This window comes from Rattus norvegicus, chromosome 4, assembly GCF_021556685.1.
Source record: "Rattus norvegicus strain SHRSP/BbbUtx chromosome 4, alternate assembly SHRSP_T2T, whole genome shotgun sequence".
NCBI classification, from domain to species: Eukaryota; Metazoa; Chordata; class Mammalia; order Rodentia; family Muridae; genus Rattus; species Rattus norvegicus.
Window position 1 is genome coordinate 10,047,915 of NC_141537.1, and position 25,719 is coordinate 10,073,633.

The following is a 25,719-nucleotide window of genomic DNA, read 5'->3' on the forward strand; positions in this document are numbered from 1 at the left end:
TGGCTGTCCTGGAGCTCACTACCATAGACCAGACTGATTTTGAACCCAGAGATCTGCCTGCCTTTGCTCTCAAATGCTTGGATTAAATCCTTGTGCACTAGCACACCTGGTTTAATCTTTTAATCTATTTCATGGGCCTTTACATTTAAATCATGGCAATAGAACACTGACTAAGACAGAAGGGAGTGCCAACAGAAGCTGCAGAACAGACCCATGTACACCCCTGATCCTCAGGAGCTCCGGCCTCAGCAACTACACAAACTCCTGTGAGGCCGGAACAGAAGCTCCGGGGAAGAATGACACACTAGGCCACTTCTGTTCCATGCCAATGCCTGCTACTCTCTGGACGCAGCTCTGACGGCAAGGTGAGTGTTGGCAGTATTTGGAGAAAAGGGTCTCTGGAGTCAGTGGAAAAAAAAATACAAAGTTACCAAAATTGTTCTGAATTAGTTTAGAGATGGAACAGAGCTTAACTGTAAACTACTTGCCTCATGGGCACAAGGCCTTCGCCTTGAGCTCTGGTTACCTCAGTCAGTCAATCAATCAACCAATTTTAATTTGAAGCATTCTTTGAAAGCTTTAGCCAAGCACTCAAATAATATCCCTGCTCTCTTTTAGTCTAATTTGTTTGTCAATTTGTTATTTTATTTTATGTGTACAGCTGTTTTGTCTGCATACATGTCTGTGATGGTTTGTATATGCTTGGCCTAGGGAGTGGCACTATTAATGAAGGTGTGGCCTGTTAGAGAAGGCGTGTCACTGTGGGCGTGACTTTAAAACCTTTGTCTTAGCTGCCTGGAAGTCAGTCTTCCACTTGCAGCCTTCAGATGAAGATGTAGAACTCTCAGCTCCTCCTGCGCCATGCCTGCCTGGATGCTGCCACGTTCCTGCCTCGATGATAATGGACTGAACCTCTGAACCTGTAAGCCAGCCCCAAGTAAATGTTGTCCTTTTGGCCATGGTGTCTGTTCACGGCAGTAAAACCCTAAGTAAGACAATGTCTGTGTACCACACATATGCCTGGAGCTTGTGGAGGCCAAGAGAGGGCAATTAGAGGCCCTGGAACTGGAGTTAGAGCTACTAGCTACCATGTTGGTGCTAGAAATGAAACCTTGGCTCTGTAGGAAAGCAGCCAGTGATCTTTACCCATTGCTCTCAACCTGCTTGTATATTTCTGACTACCCTTTTGCTCCCTGAATGATTTTGACTTACAAAAACCAACACCAGTTTAATTGCTTTATATTATTATTATTATTATTATTATTATTATTATTATTATTACTATAGTATCACCAAGGTGGCTCAGTAAGTAAACATGCTTGCTGTCCATCTGATGACCTGAATCTGATCCCCCCAGGACACACGTAACAAAAGGAAAGAACAAGTTACCACATGGGCGTCTTCTGACCTCCTCAGGTACTATGATACCCCACACGTACCCCTCATACATACACATAATAAGTCAACTGTAACTAATTTCCATGTATGGATGTTCATGTGCCTGTGATAATGTATGTGCACCATATGTGGGCCGGTGCCCTCGGAAATCAGAAGAAGGTGAGGGCAGTCGTGAGCCACCTGACGCGGGTGCTGGGATCCAAACGTGGTCCCTGGAAGAATGTAAATGCTCACACTAAAAGCCACCTCTAAGCCCCAGTGTAATTAAATCTTAATAAAAGACGTTAATTAAATTGTTTAGGCAAAGTCAGACGGTTTCATCTCAAGGCAACAGACTTAAGTCACCTTCATTTTAATCCTTATACAATTCCTCCCTTTGTTTGGGTTTTCCTCAACGGTGTGTGTGTACAGGTCTGTGAGAACACTGGAGTTCAAAGCAGAGACTTACACACACTAAAACAGGTTCCGTACCACGGGGTTCCATGCCTACAGTCCGAAACGATCTGTTCTTGCTGGGTTATTTTTCTTTCTCCCAGTTTGCCGATCTCAGAGGTCTACACACAAAGGCAGTGTCAAATGTAGCAAGAGCGTTCCCAGCTGACCAACGCCAGAACTCAGTCTTCTCCATAGGCGTAAAGGGGAAGCAGAGAGCAGGTATCTCCTGTCCACACTCCCTGCCCACTCTTAACCTACTGCTTCTTGGCCTTTCCAGGATGTTTGCTGTCTTGCTACCTTTGTGTTGATACATGTGGCATGTTCTTATTGGCATGCAGTGCCCATGAGTCTCGTCACGACATTTCCATACCTGTACATATGTGTTTAGACATTCATCGTCCTCATTACCTCTCATCCCCCATGCAATCTCACCGACTCCCTTCCGCTTCCCATATGTTGATGCTGTCAGTGTTTATCCAGTTTTAAAGCTGGCATTGCCCCACATCAGCTCCTCCATTTGTAGAATCCTCATCGATTCACCCCCCATTGGCTGGATTAGACCCACATGGAGGCTTTTCAGAGAGGCTTGTGGTGCTGCAATTCTGAACTTTTGCACATCTGAGGGTGTGATCATGCTGCACTTTAGTGACATTTCAATCAGATCACACTGTCACTCTGGCACACTGCTCCACCACCTTCAGGCAGATACACTGCTCGGAAGTTCAGGCTAACCTGATTCTAAGGGTTCTGTTATAGGTGGCAGATCCACATGTAGCAAGCGTGCTTCAGTTACCCCATTCTGCTGCTACCAGAAAGTAACTAACAGAAACAACTCAAGGAAGGTTTTACTCAGGGTGCCCGTTCAAGAGTTCGTCCTGGCAGAGAAAGTGCAACGGCAGGGACACGAGGCAGCTGGCCAGGGCATCACTGTTAGAAAACAGAGACAGGAGTGCAGCTTGCTTTCTCGTTCCTGTGCGGCCCATGGAATATACTGCACACAGTTAGGGTCAGCCTTTCCACCACAGCCCTGTCTAAGAAGCTCCCTCACAGACACATGCAGAGAACACTCTCTTCCCTCTTCAAGGATTCTGCATCCTGCCAGCTTGATCATCAGTGTTAAGCAGCACAGGGAAGGTTTCCTGCGTGGCTGTGCATGTGGCTCCTTCTTGATCTTCCAGGATGATTCAATAGGACGAGTCTCCATGTTAGTGAGTGTTCAGGGAACTCATAACCAGTCCATAGTGAGCCCGTCTATACATGCGACTACATGAACGTTTCAGTCTGACTGTGAGACAGCACTCTAGCTCTGGAATGTACATTAGACTTGGTCAGTGTGCTGTTTGAGCTCACTGAGAAGCTGCCTCTGGAAGCAGATGACCCAAGCATGTTTGTCTAAAATGTGCTCTAAGGTCTCTTGTCTGGGGATAGACGGGCCTCCCTAACTACCCACAAGGAGAGAAGACCATAAAACCGCCCAAGAATAAAAACATTAGTCCTCAAGAACAGCTTAAAAGTAAACCACTTCCCACAGGCATTACCACTGTTTATAAAAGGGCTGTCAGTGGAGAGGAGAAGCAGGAAATGGAGTCACAGGAAGGACGGCATGGAAAGCAAGCTCACTGGGAACCCGCTGACTGCCTCACCCTCCAGCTGGTTTCTACTGCACGGTGTGAGCACCTGATTTGATGATGTCATCTGTTACTGTTTGTTCTTCTACTGGGAAACATCACACAAGCAGACGCTCTGTTCTGCCCCAGACTCTGAGTCAGCCACACGAGCTGGCTGCCGTTAGAGGGGCTTTCAGAAGGGTCAATTTCTGTGAATGTTTGGAGCACCTGATCTGATCATGTTCTGCTATCTATCCATCTATCTGTCTGCCTGTTATCTACCTATCACTTGCTATTTCTTTTACTCTAGCTTTCCATGCACTTAATAAAAAGTATGGCTACCATAGCTCATTCTTCAGACCATACAGAAGCTCTCAGAGCCTCTTTCCCAATGCTTGTCCTCATGGGACTGAGCTCAGAGGCAACGGTGTGATTTCTTCACGTTTCCAACACTGTTTCCCATTCTGAAATTCTTAGGGTGGCGGTGAAGGCCCATTAAGGAAAAGCTGTTTTCTTCTGGTCAAGAGAAGGAGGCTCTAGCCTAGGTGAGGACCTGACATTCTAGCTGGGCCCAGACCTCAGGACGGCAGGATCACCTTAAGCCATGCTAAAGAAACAGGAGTAACACCAGTCCTTTAAATGGGATAATGTACTGTTCCTTCCCAGATAGTCAGTCCTAGTGCAGCACTTACGGGGATGCAGGGATGGAGCCGTGAAGCTGGCTTATGCCTGCCCACTTTTCTGAATTACTCGGAAAAGCCTAACTTCTCCTTTTTCTTCTTTTCTGTGTCTTTTGATGTTGTCCAGAATCTAATCAGGCTTCCTCTGAGTTGGAAGTACCCTGGGAAGCAGAGGTAGGTAGATTTCTGTGAGCTACAGGCCAGCCTGGTCTACACAGCAGGCTCCAGGCTAGTCAGAGCTACATAGTGAGGCTGTGGGGGTGGGGGGAATCTGCCTTCTCTGGAACTCTGGACTTTTCATTCTTATTCCTATCAGTATGGCTGCCTGTCCCCCACGTGGCTGGCCTTCATGCTTGCTTAAATCCAATGGTATTTCTCTTTTCCTGTTCTCCATCTTTCTCTTCTAGGCAGATGCTGAGCTTTCCTCCCCTGGGATTCTTCTTTAAATATGACTAAAGCTGTCCTCAAGCTCAGAGTCCAATCTTAAATTCATTCATCCATTCATTCTTGAGACAGGTTCTATCTATGTAGCCCTGGCTGTCCTGGAGCTCACGATGTAGACCAGGCTGGCCTTGAACTTACAGAGATCTGCCTGTCTATGCCTCCTGAGTTCTGGGATTATAGGCATACAACACTCTATCTGACTTTTAAAATTCTTTTACTAATGATACCAGAAGGGAACTCCAATCTCCCCAGTAATGATACGATGTTTAAAATTATTTATTTAGGGGTGGGGCATGTGTCTGTGTTTACAAGTAGGCTATGCTTCCCAGGGTGCACTTGTGTAGTAGTAATTTTCTCCAAGATAAAATTTTCTGTCTTAGAGGAAAGCTCCTAAAGATGCTGAATGTCCTAAAGAGAGATGAAACATTTTATTCTTCCAGGAAGGTTGATCGAAACTAAGGAAGTAAACAACTCAAAAGTTTCTGACAGTCCCTGAAACTGAGCAGATTCACAAGGCCTCTTCCTCTTCAGCCTTACACAAACTGTAATGTGTGTGTGTTTGTGTGTGTGTGTGTGTGTGTGTGTGTGTGCGCGCGCACTCCTCTAGCAGGTGACTGAGAGTGTGACCTGCTCGGAGCACAAAGCAGTTTAGCTAATTTGTAGCTACAATGGTGCTTTGATCTGCTATCAGTTCCTATATAGATGAGTGTTCATATCTTCCCAAGAACAGTGCCACCCAACAGGACATCAGGAAATATCTGGAGGGACTCAGAGCCTTCCTTCAACCATGCTGGTCCCAGAAGCTGAACTCAAGTCATCAGGTTTGGCTACAAGTGCCTTTACCTACTGAACCATTTCACTAGTCCAAAAACCACTTTTCCCCTCCTTATAGGCATCTTTAACATCCTCCTTTTTCAATCTTCTTGTTTCTTTGATCTTTCAATTTTTTGTGCCTATGCCATCTAAATTTTTTAAGAACAAGACAGTTCTCTCTAAAAATATTCTGAAAATTACTCCTGAAGCACTCTTTGTTCCAAAAAACATCTGCCATTTTGCTTGTAGAGATGCCCACCTTCTTGTGTGCACACATGCAAGCTTGTGTGTGGTGTGTGCACATGACTTATTTGTATGTGTGGGTCTCATGTTGGGTCCTTTCCATTTAATAATCAGTTCTGAATAAGAACAGTTCTCTTGGATGCCCTATTTGCTTAACAAAGTCCTCCTCACTTACAGAGATGTGAAACGCAATGTCCTGCAAGCTCTGAGCCATGCTTTAGAGAAAGAAGAATTCACTGGAAGCACAGGTACACTGAATTTCCTCTGTAATTCTTCTATAATCTTTGTCCTGAACACATCCAAGTCCACAGCTCATGGCAGGATGTAGAAAGTCTAAGGGAAACAGCTATCCAGACATTAGCTATTCCTGCTGTGAAGGAAGCAGGTCTTCCTCACAGGAGGCCTGATCTCCAGGAGCATAAAGTCTGCTGGGGGTCGGGAGAAGTGACCCTGCCTCAGCCCAGCATGCTTTGCTACTTGGCGCTGTGGAAATGAACTTCTCTGGCAAGGCAATGGCCTCTTCATGATTTGAAGCCCAGCTATCCAGCAAGAGCTGTAGGTGGGTCTCCAGAGACTTGTCACTAATACTGAAACCTTGTCACTAACGCTGAAACACATGGAGCCACCCAGAGGTAGCAGAAATGTCACCAGAACCTCCCCATTGAATTTGTAAAATACAGGTGAGGGGCAGGTACAGGATAGAAGGAGGCCTGTCATTGGAGGAGAAGGAAGGATGGGCGAGAGAGAAGCTCGAAGGAGAAGGAGGAGACTGGAACAAAGAAGAGAGACAGGAGAGAGAGGGAGAAGCCGTGGCAGGACAATGGAGGCTGACGTAAAGATCTCGCTCTGTGTATTTACAGGTTGTTATCAATGTTCCTAAGGGATGGATGGTACCGGGCTTTGTATGTTTAAGTGGGCAATTATATCTTACCAATTGGATCTAAGATTATTGTGTTGTGTGTTCTTTTATGTGACGGTTTGAGTGTAGGAAAGTGTGCAGCAGCAGGAGACACTGGGCTGCCGAGGAGTTGGGATGTGATTCTGCCACAGTGCAGGATCCAGTGGGATAAAAGACAACAATACGTTCATATTTTCTATATTTTTTACAACAACATCACATCTCAGTTCCCTCCCTCATGTGGGTGCACATTTACTGTGAACATCATTAAATACATAGGAATTTCAGATGGTTTTGTCTCTGTTCTCTACTTAGTTTGTCCACTTTGGGAACAGTCGTATGAATGTATGTCTATAGTCCCATATGGACAACAGAGTATGTAAAACCTCTGGTCTAGGATGGCGTTGTGATACGTGCTTTTAAAAAACAAAGCTACTAGTAATTCAGACAACTTCCATAATGAAGCTTTAAGGTAATAAAGGGAGAAAGGGGGAATAAATGGCTACATCCTGACAACAAAGGTCCAAAACTACTCAAAAGGACACGGTTTAATTTTGAACTGTGAGTGTGTGTAAGAGAGTGTCAGAGAGACTGTGCCTATCACTGCAGTGCCTACAGAGGCCAGATGCTGGAGCTAGAGTTACAGGTGACTGAGAATGAGCCATCTCATGTGGACGCTGGGAACAGAGCTCTGGTCTTCTGGAGAAATAGGTGTTCCTAACCCCAAGCCATCACTCTAGCCCTAACAAACGCCAAGCCATCTCTCCAGCCTCCTAACACCAAGCCATCTCTCTACCCCCAAAAGACACGTTTACAAAATAGAATACATTTCTTCAACCTTGTTGATGACTATGTAGTTATTAATTAGACATAAAATGATTTTCTTCCCTCCAAATTAAATGTTAGGAAGAGAAAGAAGGGATACTAAGCCTTTCCCTCACAGCTCACTGCCGAGAAGTCCCTAAAGACACAGTGACCGTTCCATTGCACTGCAACCTGAGATAAGCATGGTCTGCCACCCCAGCATTAGGGACAAAGGTAGGAGAGTCACAAATCTGAGGCCTTTCTGGACTACGTAGTGAGTATGAAGCCCTGTCTCAAAACAAAACTTTAAAAATAATTGAGACCATCATTCAATGGTGTAGTGTTCATCAGTGCACAAGCCCTTTAATCCCAGTGCCAGAAGAAAAAGGGAAATCCCAAATTTCCTCTAAAAATATAGAAATCAAACACATTGAGCTTAAGTCAGAAGTATATGTATATAATTATACATATATGTATATATGTATATGCCCATATACATTATACATACACATACATATATATACATAGATACATATGGTGAAACAGAGGCCAAATATATTGATCACATCAATGAATACAAATGTGTTTAATATGGCTGCCAATGAACGTAAATGAGATTAGGTGACCCATTATATAAAATGCTTTCATGCTGGTACATGTCAAAATTTAACAGTACAGTTGTATATAAAGGTCAGGAGTGAAACGAGCAGAAACAGTAATGAGGGAATGGGCAAGAATGTGTGCGAAGGCAGACACGAGCACAAGCAGGAATCATTCCGAAACAGTGAAGCAGAATTCAGGCAGGAAAGTCTCGCGGAGGGCGCTGCTGCTCCACACTACGACGCTTCAGGGAAACACGAGTGATGATTAGCACCCACTCAAGAGAGCAACAACTCCCATTTAGCAGAAGTCTCAGGAGCCACAAGGAGGAAAAAGAAAGACAGTATCCCCAGGACACCTTGCCAGGCGATCTTAACCAAGACCGTTCAGCCGGCCAAACACACGAGAAGCTGGATATCTGGAGAATCCAGGACAAGGATGATGTTGATGCCTCCAGCTGATGCGGGAAGATGCTGAACGCTGAACACACAGAGGCAATACCGGGTTTCAGAAACTTTCCCTAACAATCCTGGAGCAAAGTGAAGTCCCAAGAACAGAAATAGCATGAACAGCATTCTTTAGACAAATGAAACCAAACCATAGTTAAAAACAAAAAGGCTTACTACGGGGAATGCTTATTCACAGAATAGTATACAAATATTGTGTCAAGTGGGTATGTCAAAACCAAAAGTAAGAAATGTCTTGACAGTGATACCCAAAATATCCAAAACCTAAGAATTCAAATGGCTAAACACATACCTAAGACCCACCTCTGCCAAAGCTGTGTGTGCTGAACAGCCTTTCTATATAACAGAACACTAATTTAACAACACACTCAAACACAACAAAACAAAAGCAACAGGGCCGGGTACACCGTGCACGCCTGTAGGGTTCCAGCACCTGGAGTCTGAAGCAGTAGGTTCACAGGTTCAAAGCCAGCCCTGGCCCTATCACGAATGAGAAAGGGAACAGCAAGGAATTAAGATCAATAAATACAGAGGAGAGTTCCAAAACAAAGACAGGAAAACAACAGAATAAACCCCGAAGTTTATCTTTTGAAAAGAGAAAGATCCAGCAAAGTTTAAAGACCTGATCACAGTCCTGATGACTAATTACCAATGGAAACTGTAAGCCAAATATAAATGACAAACAGGAAATAATCATATTTTAAAGATTTAGGAAGCTTTCATATACATATAACTGAAAAATCTAGATGAGATGGACTCTTTAGACAAATGAAACATACCAAACTGGCTCTAGTGGAGAAAAATCATAGCTAGACTTCAAGAAATGGAGTAGACAGCCTCCTTAAGCACCAAACTCAGAGAGTCATTGCAGAATTGTGCCAAGACTTCCACTCAGGTCGTTCCAACACACAGAACACACAGAAAGAACAGGAACAGCCCAGTGTGTTTTAGGAAGACAATGTAATCGTCAACCCTAACAGGTGGCACGCACATGTATGCACACATACCCATACATAAGATGCAAAGACACACAGAGACACAACCTACAAAATCGCCTACATTTTGACTTCTGTTATAATCTAAGTAAAATGCTAACAAAAGGTCAAAGCTTTGTGTCAAAATATACTGCATCCAAGGGTAAAGATGACTTAGTTGAGAGAACGCTTGTTTAGGAAGTATGAACCCTGGGTTTGCCCCTGGCACTGCATACGCTTGCTGGCTGAACCACCATACATCTGTAATCTTAGCACGTGGGAGGCAGAGGCACCAGGATCAGAAGTTCAAGGTTATCAAGAATGCAAGGACACCCTGGGTTACCTAAGACTGTCCCCAGTCGCTGGTGTGTGGGACACACTGCTGGGGAGGTGAACCTCAGGGAGTGCTCAGGGCCTCCAGATACCTTGTTACCATGGAGAACTCTGTCTTGGGACTACATGACCACAGGTCACATTTTCTTATACGGGCAATGTTCCAGGCCAGGATCTGGCAGGGAGCAGGGAGGCAACTACTGTCTCAGGTTGGTACCGGGGTCTCAGACCTACTCTACCTTACCAAGTTTCCTGGCATTGTCCCCTGTCCCACAGCTCCTCCTTTTCTTCTTATAAAGGAGAGGTGTCATTGGAGTGACTGTCCCTAATGTTATTTGTAGTGGAAATCTTCGGTGGGGTGGGTATAAGCATCAAAATAAAACAAAACATAAGCCAGAGGGGTAACAAGGGGTGGGGGCTAGAAAGACAAGGGGTTATTGAACTAATTCATTGTTCAGTGGATTGTACAGTTTGCGAGGGTATTAACATCAGTTTTACGTACTATCATGCAAGTTTGCCCAAGTTCATCTGCCGCTAAAAGATCCCATCTGTTATCTGCAGGTCTCAGCGTCTGTCAGATGATGATAGCGGGACAAAGGCAGCTCTACTGCCCCAGGCAGGTCTGAGAAGATGGTGGATCAGTGTCCCTCTGGGTCTCTGCCTGGCCTGTGGCTGTAGCACTGTCTTTTCCTTTTACAGAGATAAACCCGTAGAGTAATCACACCAGGAAGCAGAATCCCAGCAGGGGGATGTCTGCTGGGTGGGTAGTGTATATGTTAGATGTATATATGTATATGTGTATGTATATGCATATGTTATATGTGTATATGTACATGCATACATATATGTCCACTTAGGACAAAGATATCTAACATCTAATGCTCATTCAAGATACAAATTTTTCCAAAATATTTAACTTGACAGATACTTTCCTATTGATATTATATATGTACATATACATTTTATATCTGCTATATGTATAATGTGTATTCATGTATTTATAGACATATATGTTGCACACACACAAGCTAACAGTGTAGACCCAAAGGACCCTACTTTAGTTTTAAACACAGCAGTTGCTGCTGGGCACAGTGCTGCACACCTCTAATCCTAGCACTCAGGAGCAAAGGCGGTGGATCTCTGTGACTCACGCATGTCTCACCTACATAGGGAGTTACCAGAGAGCCTGACTATAGGTTGAGACCCTGTCTCAAAAAGAAGAGGACACTAAAAAATAAAAAAATAAAAAAAAAAAAGAAGAGGACACTAGCTGCTAGTCAGGCATGGTATCTTACATCCCAAAACCTAAGAGACTGAGGCAGGAGAACCAGGAATTCAAGACTGGCCTTCATGTATTCAAGAAAAGAAGGCACCAAAAGTCCAGCTCAGGGTACAGAATCCACTCAACAGGAGCCGGCTATGGGGAGATACAAATTTATAGAGAAGACGCTTATTTATGACAGGCAAAAAATAAAAACCGAGATGAGGATTAGCTAAGCAGTGCAGTGCTTCACTAGCCTGTATGGCCCAGGGTTCACTCCCAGCAGGGCAGAGGACAGGAAGGATCAAATACCAAGGTGTACATTTAAGAAATAAGCCAGGTGTGATGGTGCAGACCTGTAATCCCAGCGGTTGCCTTATTGTTTTTTTCTTTCTCTGAAACAGGTTCATGTCATGTTGCCAAGACTAGCCTCGAACTCATGCTCAGGCCTGCTGTAATCCCAGCACTTAGAAGGCTAAGGCAAGGGCATCTTGGTTAGAAGCCAGCCTGGACTATGGCCAAGAGGAGTGGGAATCCACCTGAAAACACCACAATGCTTCTTTCTGAAATATGGAGATACACTACATTCTTGATAAGAAGACTCGGCATTTTCAGATGATGCTCATTAGATGAAAGTTAATATCTTAAAAAATTCAATCAAGCATTTTATCCAGGACCTGGAGAAGCTGAATGTAAGGTTCACTTGGCGTAGTAGACAAGAATAGAAGGAAACCCCTGAGAGACTTGTCAGGGCAGAAAAGCCAGTCAGCAGGTGTCAAACCTGCAGCATCCTGGAAGGCTCATGCCCCACGGCAGAGGTCAAGCAGTCCAGCAAAGATAAGTGCAGAGTAAACAGCTGAAGACAGGCAGTAAGGGAACCCGTCCAGCCGTGAGCTTCATGTTGTCCCGTGAGTAATGCTGGGATACACACAACAGCCAATGGGAGAACAAGGAACTGAGCCAAATGGTTCTACTCCTCATACAAAACTCCAGACCAAACTCCATGTGAGCTAGAGTTTAAATGAAGGTAAATATTTTTTTTTTTAACACAGGGTCTCACACATGTAGTCCAGGCCAACCTTCAACTCCTAAATGGTGGTGTATAACCTTAAACTTGTGATCCTCCTGTCTCTACATTCTGAGTGCTGGGACAGTCATCATACCTGATTATGAAGTTCTGGGGAAGCCCTCTATCGACTGAGCTATGGCCCCAAATAACATAACATTTTATAACAACAACATTCTAAAAAATGACAAAAACAAAACCTTTCTTATTTGATTCAAAATCAAGGAAGAAAAGATGGGTCAATATAACTACTTAAAATTTTGCACAGTAAAAGAAAATTAAGAAAAATGAATACACATACAACACACACACACACACACACACACATACACACACACACACACACACACACACACACACACAGAGTGAAAAAAAAGTGTGAACAAGCCTGAGCCCACGCCTAAGATAGGCCTGTGTGCTAGTGTGGCCTTTTGCTGGTATCTAAGAACTGACAGACAGGTTAGGAAGATCCCTACCTTCCCTAACCATAGTGGTGGATATATGGTGCCAGCAACTCAATTTACGAGGAGCTCTTCTGGGATTTGAATATCTGTTATTGTTAACTTTCACTTATCTTTATTTTATGTGCCTGGTGTTTTGTCTGCACCTCCTGTGTGTGTGTACCGCTTGTGAGCTTGGTGCCCCTGGAGGCTAAGATAGGGAGGTGGATGTCCTGGAACTGGATGGAGTTAGATTTGTGTCACCATATGGGTCCTGGGAATCAAACCCGAGTCCTCTGGAAAAGGACTTCATGACCAGCTCCAGTGACAGCCTTGGGCACTTGATGGCCCTATAGCAGGTTGGCATAACTCACCAGAAAGAAGAGGGTGCACAGATCTGTTCTGCACAGGAGGCAGGGGTGGAGGGGGCTCAGAAGCCTGCACCTGGCTTCCTCCAGATCCCGTCCCACGCTCCCTCCCAGACTTACTGTCTTGTTCCTAGCAAATCACTGAAGCTGAGTGTCTGTGGCACCTACGCCCGCACTAATCCTAATATATAAAGAGCTTCTAAAAATAAGGTAGAAAACCGAAACCCAGAGAAAAACAGTGACAGAAATGGAGATTTAAAAGAAACCCAAAAGGCTTTTGAACATATGAAAAGATATCTAGCTTCCCACCTCACAAGAAACTCGAGTTAAAACTACCCAGAGATAGCACAACTTCTATTCCAGATTGGAAAAGATCAAAAGCTGTGGCGACAAGGCTGAGGTGAGTCTGCAGCCACGGGCAGCAGCTCGGGCAGGACTGCAGGGAGTGCCCGCCAGCTTGCCCTTCCACCCCAAGACCCCACTTCTACGAACTTATTCCAGACAGAAAGTGCACAAAAGACCAAAGATCCGCGTGTACAAGCACGCGCGCGCGCGCGCGCGCGCGCACACACACACACACACAGAGCTCCCCTAACCCAGTGTCACTTTGGCAGGCCACCCTTGGCCCTAGTCTCCCCTGCTCTCCTGTTACACACACACACACACACACACACACACACACACACACACACAGAGGGAAACAGGGACTGCCTGTTTCCCTCTTTCCCCATTCTTTGCATCTGAACTCTCCACTCCCAAGGAACAGAGTCTGGCTAGTTTGCGGATCCTCCCTCCCCCTCCCCACCTCAGCTTCCTGCAGTAGGAACTGCTCTGCTAGCTAGCAGACATCCCCCCCCCCCCCAGCTGGGGATCTAACCGAACCCAGGGCCTTGCACTTACTAGGCAAGCGCTCTACCACTGAGCCAAATCCCCAACCCTGACATCTTTCCCTCTTAACTCCATCTTCAGCCAGAATCCCTCCATCCTCCACCCTACTTGATTTTTCGTTGTGCATGTGTGTGCTTGTGCGTGTGTGTGTGTGTGCTTGTGCATGTGTGTGCTTGTGCATGTGTATGCCTGTATGTACATATCTGTAGGTGTTAGCATGAACATGTACATGTGAACACTGGATGTCTTCCTCTGTCCTCTCCGTGTTATGTAATGAGGTCTCTTGCTGAACCTAGAGCTTGCAAAGTTAAGTAGTCTACGTAATCAGCTTGTCCCAGGATCCCTTCTTTGTCTACACCTCCTGAGCGCTCTATGAGGCCCTCTCTCCACGGAGCCATTTCCCCAGCATCTCCCAACACTGTTTACTCACTAAGGCTCTACCTTCTATTCGCTCCTCTCTTCTTTCTATCTGGTCTCTTTTTCTTTCCAGTCTCCTACAATAGCTAATATGTTGGTGTACACAGTACAGTCATTGTCTCTTTCCTCCCTACGATGACCATCACTGCTGGGGTGAACACTCCACAGCTGACTACCGCTCTAGCTCACAGCGTTCCACCCCTGGACAGTCGCTGCGGTTTCCTCACAGGGAGAGCATGGGATGGAGCCTGGTGCCCTGACCTCCAGTCTAACAGAAAAACAGCAGTTCAATCCTACCTAGAACCAAGTCCCTCAAAACACTGTACACACTCCACTGAAACAAGAAGAGCAACTAAACAGATTCACACACACACACACACACACACACACACACACACACACACACACACACACACACGGGAAACCAAAGACAATGTCTCCTCTGACCTCTACCAATCCTAAAGTCATGTTCACCCAGTAAGAGTGACTTATATGACATTTCAGACAGAGAATTCTAAATGATGACAAATGTGTTCAAAGAAACTAAGACATGGGCTAGCAAGAGATGGCTCAACAGTTAGTGTTAGGCTGGAGCCCCTGCTCAGCCCCTGCACAAGCTGGGAAACCCTGTCAGCCTTTCTTCCCCAACCTTTCCCACACAGAGAAAACTCCAGGCTAACATGCTATGATTCTTCATCTGCATGTTTCTGGCAACCCAACCAAGAATGCCCACCCACCCAGGGACCACATATGGGCACAATCTCAGCTCCTACTCACACACCATGACTCTAAACCCAGGACCCATAACCCCCCTTGCTTTAGCCTGGATGTGTGAATTCACTGACCTCTACCTTAAGATCAGTGAACCCACCCCAGAGCTGCCTCCTAATAAACCTGCCATTATCTACATTAATCTGGTCTAATCTGGTCTAATCTGCTCTAATCTGGTCTAACCTGGCCTCTATCTGCATCACTGAGGGAGAGAAGAAGTTCCTCAGTTAGCAGTACTAGTCACCCTCCCAGAGACCTGGAAGGTTAGATTCCCAGTTACCACATGGCAGCTCACAACCAAGGAATCTGATGCCCTCTTCTAACCCTGCGGGCACCACGCAAGTGGTCTATATGAATGCAGGTAAAACACTTAGACACTAAATATTCTTTAATTATTAAAGGAAAAGGAATGAAGACATGAGCAAACTTCTCAACAAATGTTAAGAAAGCATGGACAGAGAGAGATAGCTCAGTGGTTAAGAACACCAGCTGCTCTCCCAAAGGACCCAGGTTTGATTCCCAGCACCCATACGGTGACCATCTATAACTTCAGTTCCAGGGGATGTGATGTCAGCACACATGGTACACAGACACACATACATAAAGTAATAAAAATCTTTAAAGAGAAAACACAGAGCTAAGGGCTGAATACAGGATATGAAATGGAAAGCAACACAGAAGAGAATGAGATGGGAACACTTAGACACGAGTAAAAAGAGCAGTGCAAAGTCCAAACAACGCAACGGGTCAGAGAGAGGCTTGAAGGACACAAATATGTTTTTAAAACATACAAACTGGGCTGGAGAGTTGGCTCAGCAGTTGGGAGTGCTTGCCACTGTTGCGAAGGATGAGGTTTGGCTCACAATCACCTTAACTCCAGCTCCAAGGTCTGATGTCCTCTCCTTGATTCCATGGGCATCTGCAAACATATGCTAGCACGAGCTCGAATTCTCTCTCTCTCTCTGTTTCTCTCTCTGTCTCTCTCTGTCCCTCTCTGTCTCTCTCTGTCTCTCTGTCTCTCTCTGTCTCTCTCTTTTTCTCTCTCTGTCTCTCTCTGTTTCTCTGTCTCTCTGTCCCTCTCTGTCTCTCTCTGTCTCTCTCTCTATCTCTCTGTCTCTCTCTCTGTTTCTCTCTCTGTCCCTCTCTGTCTCTCTGTTTCTCTGTCTCTCTCTGTCCCTCTCTGTCTCTTTCTATCTCTCTGTCTCTCTCTCTCTCTGTCTCTCTCTCTCAGACACACACATACACACACACACACACACACACACACACACACACACACACACAAAATGGGTGAGTGGAACATACAAGGTCTTCTAGACGCCATAAGACTAACTCTATGAATTACAGACATGAAAGAAAAACTCATGCCAAAGGCATACAAAATATCTTCAATACAGTTACAGCAGAAAATTCCCAAGTCTAGGTGAAGAGAGGACCATTCAAATATAAGAAGCACATATATCTCCAGAAAGGACCAGAAGAGAAACTCCCTATGGGAGTTAAAGTACCCAATATAAAGAACACTATATAATACATTCTAATGAAAATATTAGAAGCAGCAAGAGAGAAACACAAAGTAATATACTAAGACAGGCCCATCAGAATAACTGTTGATTTCCCAACAGAAACTTCAAAAGACAAAAGGGCTAATAAGGATGTTTTTCAAGGCCTTAAAGTCTAGAGCTGCCAACCCAAATAACTTCAGTAAATCCATCTATAACTCCTACAAACCGACAAACTGTCATAACTGAGAACAGCATTCTATGCTAGAAAACAGACTAGAAGGATTGAGAGTATTAAGTAGCTCTCTGGAGGATTCCAAAAGAAATTACTGGGCCAGAGAATGATAAACCCATCAAAGTGGCTACAGGGAAATCATTAGATATGTTGGAACAATAGAGAACAAATCAGAATTCGGAAAACACCAACTGCTACAAAATCAGCAAAATGATAACAAGTAATTGTCAATAATAACCCTAATGCTAATGCCTCAGTTCCTCAATCAAAAGACATAGACTGGGAGACTGGATTTTAAAATGAGATCCATCTGTTTGCTGCCTCCAAGAAACACACCTCACCACCAACAACACTATCTTAGGAGGCAAGGGTAGAAAGGCGTTCCAAGCAAATGGAGCCAAAAAATAAGCCAGCTTTCATTCTAGCATCTGACAAAATAGATTCCAACCAAAAACTACTCAGACATTTTTAAAATTGTGTGTGTCTGTCTGTCAGTCTGTCTATCTGTGTCTGCATGTGTCTGTGTGTGTCTGCGTATATGTGTACTTATGTGCGTCTGTGTGTGGCTACATGTGTCTGTATATGTGTGTGGCTGTGTGTCTATGTATGTGTATCTATGTGTACCTGTGTGTATGTGTCTCTGTGTGTGTCCATGTATAGGTGCCCAAGGTGTCAGACTTCCTCAGCTACAGACTGTTGTGAGCCACCATGTGGCTGCTGGGAATTCAACTCCAGTCCTCTGCAATAGCAGTATATGCTCTTTACGGCCCAAGAATTTATTATTTTTATTCCTACTATTATTTAATTACACACGTGTGGGAGGTGCTCATGCGAGTGCATATCTGACAAGGTCAGAAAAGGGCATCGGATCACCTGGAGCCTGAGTAGTAGGTGACCGTGTGCCATGAGAGCTGGGAACGAAAGTCAGGTTCTCTGCAAGGAACAGTGTATTTTGTCTCTGTCTATCTGTCTGTCTGTCTGTCTGTCTGTCTGTCTGTCTGTCTATCTTGGTTTTTCAAGACAGGGTTTCTCTGTGTAGCCCTGGCCATCCTGGAACTCACTCTTTAGACCAGGCTGGCCTCAAACTCCCAGGCCCATCCGCCTCTGCCTCCCGCCACGCATGGCCACCACCCGGCTGGAGAACATTGTTTTAACTGCTGAGCCAAGTCTCCAGCACCACCAGTTGAGATTTTTCAAAATGTTACTCCATACTAAATAATGGAATAACCCATCAGGAGCACGACTCTAAGTATGTACTCGGTGAACACAGGAGCGCCTGATTCCACAGCACAGATACTACTAGATATAAATGAGAGCCTAACCCCCGACACGGTAACGGTGTCCTCAATACTCCAATCTCACAGAAAAGAGCAAACATCCTAGTGCAAGGGTCCATGGTACGCCGAAGAATGGTACTCCAGACTCAACAATACGCAACGGCAAAGAGTGTTCATTTAAAAAGTCTAGTGCGGGGAGCGGGGAGGGCGCGGGGGGGGGGGGTGTCCCTGCATTTGAGAATAGAAACCCCGTGTGTGCTTTACTGAGCCAATTAGAGCTGTTAGGGTGGGAGTGACTGACTTTACCTTTCTTTCCCTTGATTGGTGGCTCTATCTCCAGGGGTACGGGTGCCTTTGTGATTGGGGACTTTCCAGGGTGGCAAGGCTTCTCGGATTGGCTGCCCGCAGCTGTGGTTGGCTGACCATCGGTTCCTGGATCTGGGTTCTCATTTCTGAGAAGCGAAAGCCTAGGCCTAGTCTCCCAAACTGCCAGTTTGCAGCCTGTCATGGAGTCAGCCTGGCTCTGGCTAACTCAGTCCTGTCGATGGCTAAGTAGCAGCATCATAAGTCAGAGGAACCCAACGAAGACATCTATCTAACAGTTCATCTGAGCAGTGCGGAACACCCACCCTCTTCAGCAGCCGATGGAACGGCCTAAAACAGATCACATATGTGAGAAAATTAAAATAATGTTTTGTATCCTTTTAGACCGCCGTGGAATAAAGCTAGAGACCAACAGCAAGAAAAAACAAAACAAACAAAAAAAAAAACTTCACAAACCACAGAAACTAAACAACAAGGTCTAATAATGACCTTGCTAAAATATAAATAAATAAATAAATCAGGAAATTTTTAATATTTCTGGAACTGAATGAAAATGAAAACACAGCATACCAACAACCCGTCTGTGCAACACAATGAAACCGGTTGAGACTGGAAGCCATGGGGGCTTCGGCTTCAATCACAGCAGTCTCAAATAAACAAGAGTAAGTCAAGCTCTAAGGCAGCACATGTAAAGAAACAGCTAAGGTCCAGCAGAAGGGGCTGGAGATGACTCAGCAGGCAACGGTGTCTGCCAGAGTTGGATCCCCTGGAACCACACACAGAAGTTGTGCATGCGCACACCGCAGAAAGCACACATCCCAAATAAATAGATGTAGGGTTGTTTTTTTTTAATGTTAAAAAAAAAAGAGGGAGAGGGCAAAAAGTAATGGAAATAGAAACAAAGCAAACAAAAAATAATACAAAGAATTGATAAGACAAGATTTAAAAAATGGTTCTTAAAAAAAAAAAAAAAAAAGGATCCACAAATCCTTAGCAGGCTAAGGAAAAAGAGAAAAGATCCAAATTAATAAAAATTAGATATGAAATCAAAAATAACAGATAGCAGTGAAACTTGGAACTATCATAAGGATTTTAAAAACTTGTATTACACTAAAGTAGAAAATCTAAAAGAAACAGATGCACTTCTAGTACATATGACAATCAACCAAGTTAAACCAACATGAGACAATTTTAAAGATCTACGATCAACACTAAGATAGATAAAAGTAGTAATTAAAAATCTCGCAGTTAGGGGCTGGGGATTTAGCTCAGTGGTAGAGCGCTTACCTAGGGAGCGCAAGGCCCTGGGTTCGGTCCCCAGCTCCGAAAAAAAAAGAACCAAAAAAAAAAAAAAAAAAAAAAAATCTCGCAGTTGGAACTGGTTGTGGTAGTGCACGCCTTTGATCCCAGCACTTGGGAGGCAGAGACGTATCTCTGAATTTCAGGCCAGCCTGGTCTACAAAGTGAGTTTCAGGATAGCCTGGGCTATATAGAGAAACCTTGTCTCAAAAAAAAAAAAGAAAGAAAGAAGGAAAGAAAGAAGTCTAGAAGAAATACACTAACTAATTCTACCAGATCTTTAAAGAAAAACTAAAATCAACCCTTCTCAGATTATTCTATAAAATAGAAAAGGAATTCTATTTCTAAATTCATTTTATGAAGGCAAATACCAAATGCAGATAAAGACAAAAACGAAACAAAAATTACAGACCAACCTCCCTGATAAACTTAGACAAAACAGTTTTTCAATAAAATACTTGCAAACAGAATTCAGGATCACATTAAAAAAATCATTCACCGCATGGTGACTGGTGTTAGCTATATTCTGGAGACAGCACAAATGATCTAATATATGTAAGAAATATATCACAAAATGGATTTAAAGACAGAAATCACACAATTACCTAAAGACACAAAAGGATTTAGACAACATACAGTATTCATGATAAAAAACACAAAAAATACTAAAAATGGAGAGACCCTATACCAACATACTAATGTCTGTACATGACCAGCTTAGAGCCACTCATGTTAAAAGGGAACACTTCATGAAATCAGTTCCACCAGGATCAGGGACAAGATGAGGGTGTCCACTCTTTCCACTCCTACTCCAGACAGTGCTTGGTGTCTTAGCCAGAGTGCTAAGGGAAGGGAATAAAAGGTTCCCATCCACATACAAGACCCTAAAGGCTCTACCAGAAAACTCGCAGAGCTGATAAACACTTTCAGCAAAGTGGCACAATACAAAATTATCACACAAAAATCAACAGCAGTCCTGGAGCCCGGTGACAAACCTACTGAGAATGAAAGCAGGGAAACAATTCCATTCACCGCGGCCACAAAAGACAGTAATAATAAAATCCTGAGAACACACTTAGCCAAAGGAGAGAAAGTGCTCAGATGAGAACACAGAAGAGAAGAGAACTAAGAAAGACGATGTGGAAAGGCCCCTTACGCTCACTGAAAGAACGAACGCCACAGCAATCTGAAGTCAACACCACCCTAACACATTCCAATACCACACTAAAATGCACACAGCACAGGGCTGCAGTGATCGCTCTGCGGGTAAGAGCACCTGCTCATCTCGCAGAGGACCCAGGTTTGGTTCCCAGCAACCACATGGTGGCCTGCAATCATCAATAACACCAGTTCCGTGGGATCCAATGCCCTCTTCTGACTTCCACAGGCACTTACTTCACACATGTGGTACACATACATATATGCAGGAAAAACTACACATATGTTTATGTATATACATAAAATTTAAAGGTCTGAAAGATTTTCAACTTCCTTGAGCCCACCTCATTCCAATTAGAATGGTTATTAATAAACATGGATATGAGGAAAGGAGAACCCTTATTCATTACTAGTGGGAGTGCAAACTATAAAAATGGGTGTGCTATTTTCTCACAAACTTTCATGACCTAGCTATACCACCCCTGGTTGTGTGCCCAAAGAAGTCTGAATCTTATCACATGGATTCTTGCACATTTATGTTTATTACCTCTGTATTCACAAGCTAAGAAAAACAACCTAGATGGCCACCAACTAATAAATGGATAGAGGTGGTACCCACAACAATGGAACTTTATTCAACCATAAAGAAAGGTAAAAATTGCGTTAAAATGTATGGGGTTGAAAAATATGAAGTGAAGCAATCCAAGCACAGAATGACAATACAACATGAGCTCTAAAATATAGGTCCTAGCTTTTCATTTCTATATACGCAGTATGTGGGAGTGTGTATAGGGTCCAGGAAACTAGAAAGGGACCCGTGAGAAAGGAGAAAAGATTTGGTGAGGCAGGCAGTAGAACTCTTGTGATACACAGCCGAAGAAGAATGTTTATAGGTGTAATCAAGGGAAGAGGGACAGAGAGATAGGGGAAGAGGGGGAGGACCAACCACAGGGAGGAGGGAGAGGGCCAACCATAGGGGAGGAGGGAGAGGGCCAACCATAGGGAGGAGGGAGAGGGCCAACCAAAACTAATGATGTATAAAAATGCCCAGAGAGAGAGAGAGAGAGAGAGAGAGAGAGAGAGAGAGAGAGCAGGCATGGTGGCATTTGCCTTATAATCCCAGCACTGGGATCCAGGGGCAGGTGGATCTTCATGAGTTAGAGGAAAAGCTGAGCTACACAGTGAGTCCCACACCAGCTAGATGTACATAATAAAATCCTGTCTCAAAAAATGTATAAAAGTTGGGGCTAGAGAAATGGCTCATTGGTTAAGAGCACTTGCTGCTCTTTCTCCGCACCCACATGGAGACTAACGAGCATCTGTAACTGCTTACAGGGGCTCCAGCCCCTCCTCTGATCTCCATAGGCACCAGGCATGCACACAGTGCACATACAGAGGCAGACAAAACACAAGTACACATAATAAAAAGGACCAAATCTTTTCTAAAATTAAGAAGATAATTGCAAAAGAGTTTGAACAAAAGTAAGCCACATGAGATGATCAAGCTACACTCAGGAGCCATAAGTTACTAAATGAAAATCTGAGGTTCAGGGGTGAGCCACCTCCCCATGTGTTGGTCAGGAAGGCCCCTGAGCTTCCCTAAGCAATACTGGCAATTACAGCACACTGGGTGTCCACTGGAGTGAAGACCCTCCTGCTGGAGACACCTCAGGCCTTGTCATGTCAGCCATTGGTGCTGCTGTTGGTTTTGCTCATGGAAGTTTCTTTTGTTACAGTGATTGCCAGTGGCTATAGAGACTTAGAGCCAGCCCCAGTACTCAGAATAAATACCTGCTGAATGACCAACCTCAAGTCAGAACCTGGAAAGACAGCTCAGCGGTTAAGAGCGCTAACTGCTCTTCCACAGGACCTGAGTTCAATTCCCAGCAACCACATGGTGGCTCACAACCATGTGTAATGGGTGCCCTCTTCTGGTGTGTCTGAAGACAGTGTACTTACATCAAACAAACAAATCTTTAAAAAAAGAAAAGAAAGAAAGAAATGAAATAAATGAAATGAAAGCTGGTGGGGAAGGAGTGCGTCACTGAATTTCAGACATGGCGTAGCTGTGGCGCCCTTGAGCTTACACTACCTATGATTCCCTCCCTGCACAAGACTGGACCAGTTGCCTTCTCCTGGAAGGGAAGGGCTCATCGGCCCACTCCTCTCTGAAGATTTCTATAGATGTAATGGGGAGGGACACTTTCTTTAGTGTAGTAGCCACTAGTAAGGTGGCCATGCTCTGTAAACAACCTTTATGAAACTCACTGCCCCCTCCACCAGCCTGCATGGAGAAGCAGGGCTATTTGAAAACACAGAGGGGGTTAGCAGCAGGGAGTGGGAGAGGGGTGCCACATTCTGGAAGCTGAACTCTTGACTTTCAGGTTGTGAGCCTAGCCTTTAATGGCTGAGCTACCTCTTCGGCCCTGAAATATATTCTATACATGTATGAAAAGGTCATCATAAAACTAACAGTTATGTATAGTTAATACACACTAATTAAAAAACACTTTTAAGCTAGGCTTTGGTGTCACACACCTTTAATCTGTACACTAGGGAAGCAGAGGCAGACGGATCTCTGAGTTCAGGGCCAGCCTGGTCTACAGAGTGAGTTCTAAGACAGCTAAACAGCAAGGCTGCAGCTAAGGTCAAAGTCTGACACTACCAGACAGCCCCAAGCTTGGTGCAAAATGGTGGACTCCCAGCTTCCTCTTCACTGGGGTTTCCTGGACCCCACACATGCACCTAAGATTCCTGGAAGGCCTCCCCATGTTAATGAGGCATCTCAGTTCCTTAAGCCTTCGTGGTCTTTGCCTGGATATTCTCATCCTCTTCCCCAAAACTATATAAACCTTGGTTCACCCAGAATCAAGTGTATGTGTATACAAGTACATACAGAATAAAGAAATACGCTGACCAGGCTGCTTCATCCTTCCAGCCCAGTGTGCATCTGGACAAACAGAGAGGGAGACAGAGGACTCAGACCCACAAGGGCTACACAGAGAAACCCTATCTCAACAAAGAAACAAAAACCCCGTTTTAAAGAAAGAGGTAGATGCTGTGCTAGGGTTTTTGGTGGATGCACCAGGGAAGAGCAACAGATGCTATGACTCCTTACAAAGTTGCACAACCTCTCTCTACCAGAAACACCAGACAGCCAAAACTGAGGGGCATCATCTACATAAAAGTATCAAAAAGACGACTGAGGAACTATCCCAGAAGCTGTGAGACACGACTAACGTAATGATCAGGTGTGGAGGCTGAAGCAGGGGCTGCATAACAGGCCCTCCCTCACTCCACCCCCTTAAAAACATGACCACCAAATGCAAAGTCTGAGGCAATTGCTAGACAGGGTTAGACTCCAAAAAAGACAAGAACTGAAACTGCTCCCAAGTCCAGACTGCAGAGGGAACAGCAGTGCTGCACACATGTTAACTTCTCTGACGAGTCTGGGATTATATAAATCCTTGCTCTCACTCAGAAAGTAGGCACTGAAATCTAGGAGGGTAATGCCAACAACCTTCTTTTAAGCAGCTCAGAAAAGTAAGAGCACATTCAGGAGTCTTGGGTGGCATGACGTTCAAAGCCGCTGAACCTGGAAGAATAGATTTGCTCTCTCCCAGTTCTCAGTAAGCTTGGAATCACTTCAAAGATGGTTTAACTGTGTAAAACTACCTTAAACGTTTGGGTGAGATGTGAGACAGGGTTTGTGGTGTTTTCTCTGGGAGCTCAGCAGCCTTTAAATAGTTGAGACTTAATTTTGGGCCTCACAGATACCTTCGTCTGTTTCTCTCTTGTCCCCAGCATGCCTGTGTCCACTCAGCTAGCTTGGCAGCTCATCAGACTCGAGGTCACAAAAGAAATGTATTTCCTATAAAACACAGGCCAGATGAGCATGTTAGCTCACACCCGTAATCCTAACACTTAGGAGGCTGAGGCAGGAGGATTTCTTCAAGTCCAGTTCAAGCTTGGGTTATACAATGAGAAGACTCTATTTAAGAGAAAGACAGAGACAGTAAGACAGAGAAACAGAGAGGGCACACAGACGGACAAGACTGGACCTCAGGGTGCAATTCAGTGGCAGAGGCTTCCCTTACCAATATCGCTGGGTTTGACGCCTATCACCATCAAAACAACACAACACAATGCAAAACAAAAATCTGTCCACTTATTTCATCAGCAGTGCCCACGTGATCTCTCAAGTCTATTCTGTTCCTCAGCCCTTGCTATTTTTAGCTGCACTGTTCTATTCTGAGGTATAACTTGGTCCAAAATGAGATCTCCCAAGTCTATTCTGTCCCCCAGCCCCTGCTATTTTCAGCTGTATCTTACATTTAGTTCTATTCTGAGGTAAAAACTCAATCCAAAATAAATACAAGAGTTACTAATACATGGAAGCTGGCACGTTTAGGCTATGCAGCCTTCCTTCTGCTCACACACTGAGCACTAGGAAGTCATGATAACCACAGGGGCTTCAATGGCAGAAAACACCCCATAGGAACCCCAGGTCCCTGGCACTGTGTCCAGAGCCTATGACAGCCCACAGATGACACCCTGAGGCACCCAGGGCCATGATGATCCACTGGAGGTGACAGCAGCATTAATCACTGACCCCAAAAGGTCAAAACTGAGCATGCTTTAGATATTTATAGCAAGAACAATGAGTAAGATCTCAGCTTACTAATAAGAAATAAAACACAGTTTATAAACCCGGGGAGAACTGTTTTGCTGTACCACTGCACAATGCTTCGTATTTCAGCAACCAAAAATCTCACCCGCAGACGTTAAAACAACAACTTTTACATATTGCCTTCACTGCTGACACTACCAGACTGAAGGGAGTACCAGTTAGGGTGAGACTGTAAGGGGAGCCAGCACATACAGAGTGGGCTGGGAGAGCCCTACTGCTTTGAGCATGTCTGGAAGTAAGCAACTTCTCAAATACAGGGCAACAAAACTTCTCTAGAACGTGTATTTCCAAAAGAAGAATTAGCACAAATAAAGGATGTTTTTCCAG

The 25,719-nt window shown here is 44.5% G+C and overlaps 1 protein-coding gene and 1 long non-coding RNA gene across 5 annotated transcripts in view; one reads left to right on the top strand and one right to left on the bottom strand.

Moving 5' to 3' along the window:
- Positions 1–25,719, bottom strand: part of Actr3b (actin related protein 3B) — a 95,322-nt gene that overhangs the window by 68,371 nt on the left and 1,232 nt on the right. The window lies entirely within an intron of this gene.
- Positions 805–6,562, top strand: LOC134486710 (uncharacterized). Its single transcript, XR_015685899.1, has 4 exons — positions 805–922; positions 1,358–1,416; positions 1,935–2,052; positions 5,798–6,562. It is a non-coding gene; the product is annotated as an uncharacterized LOC134486710 (long non-coding RNA).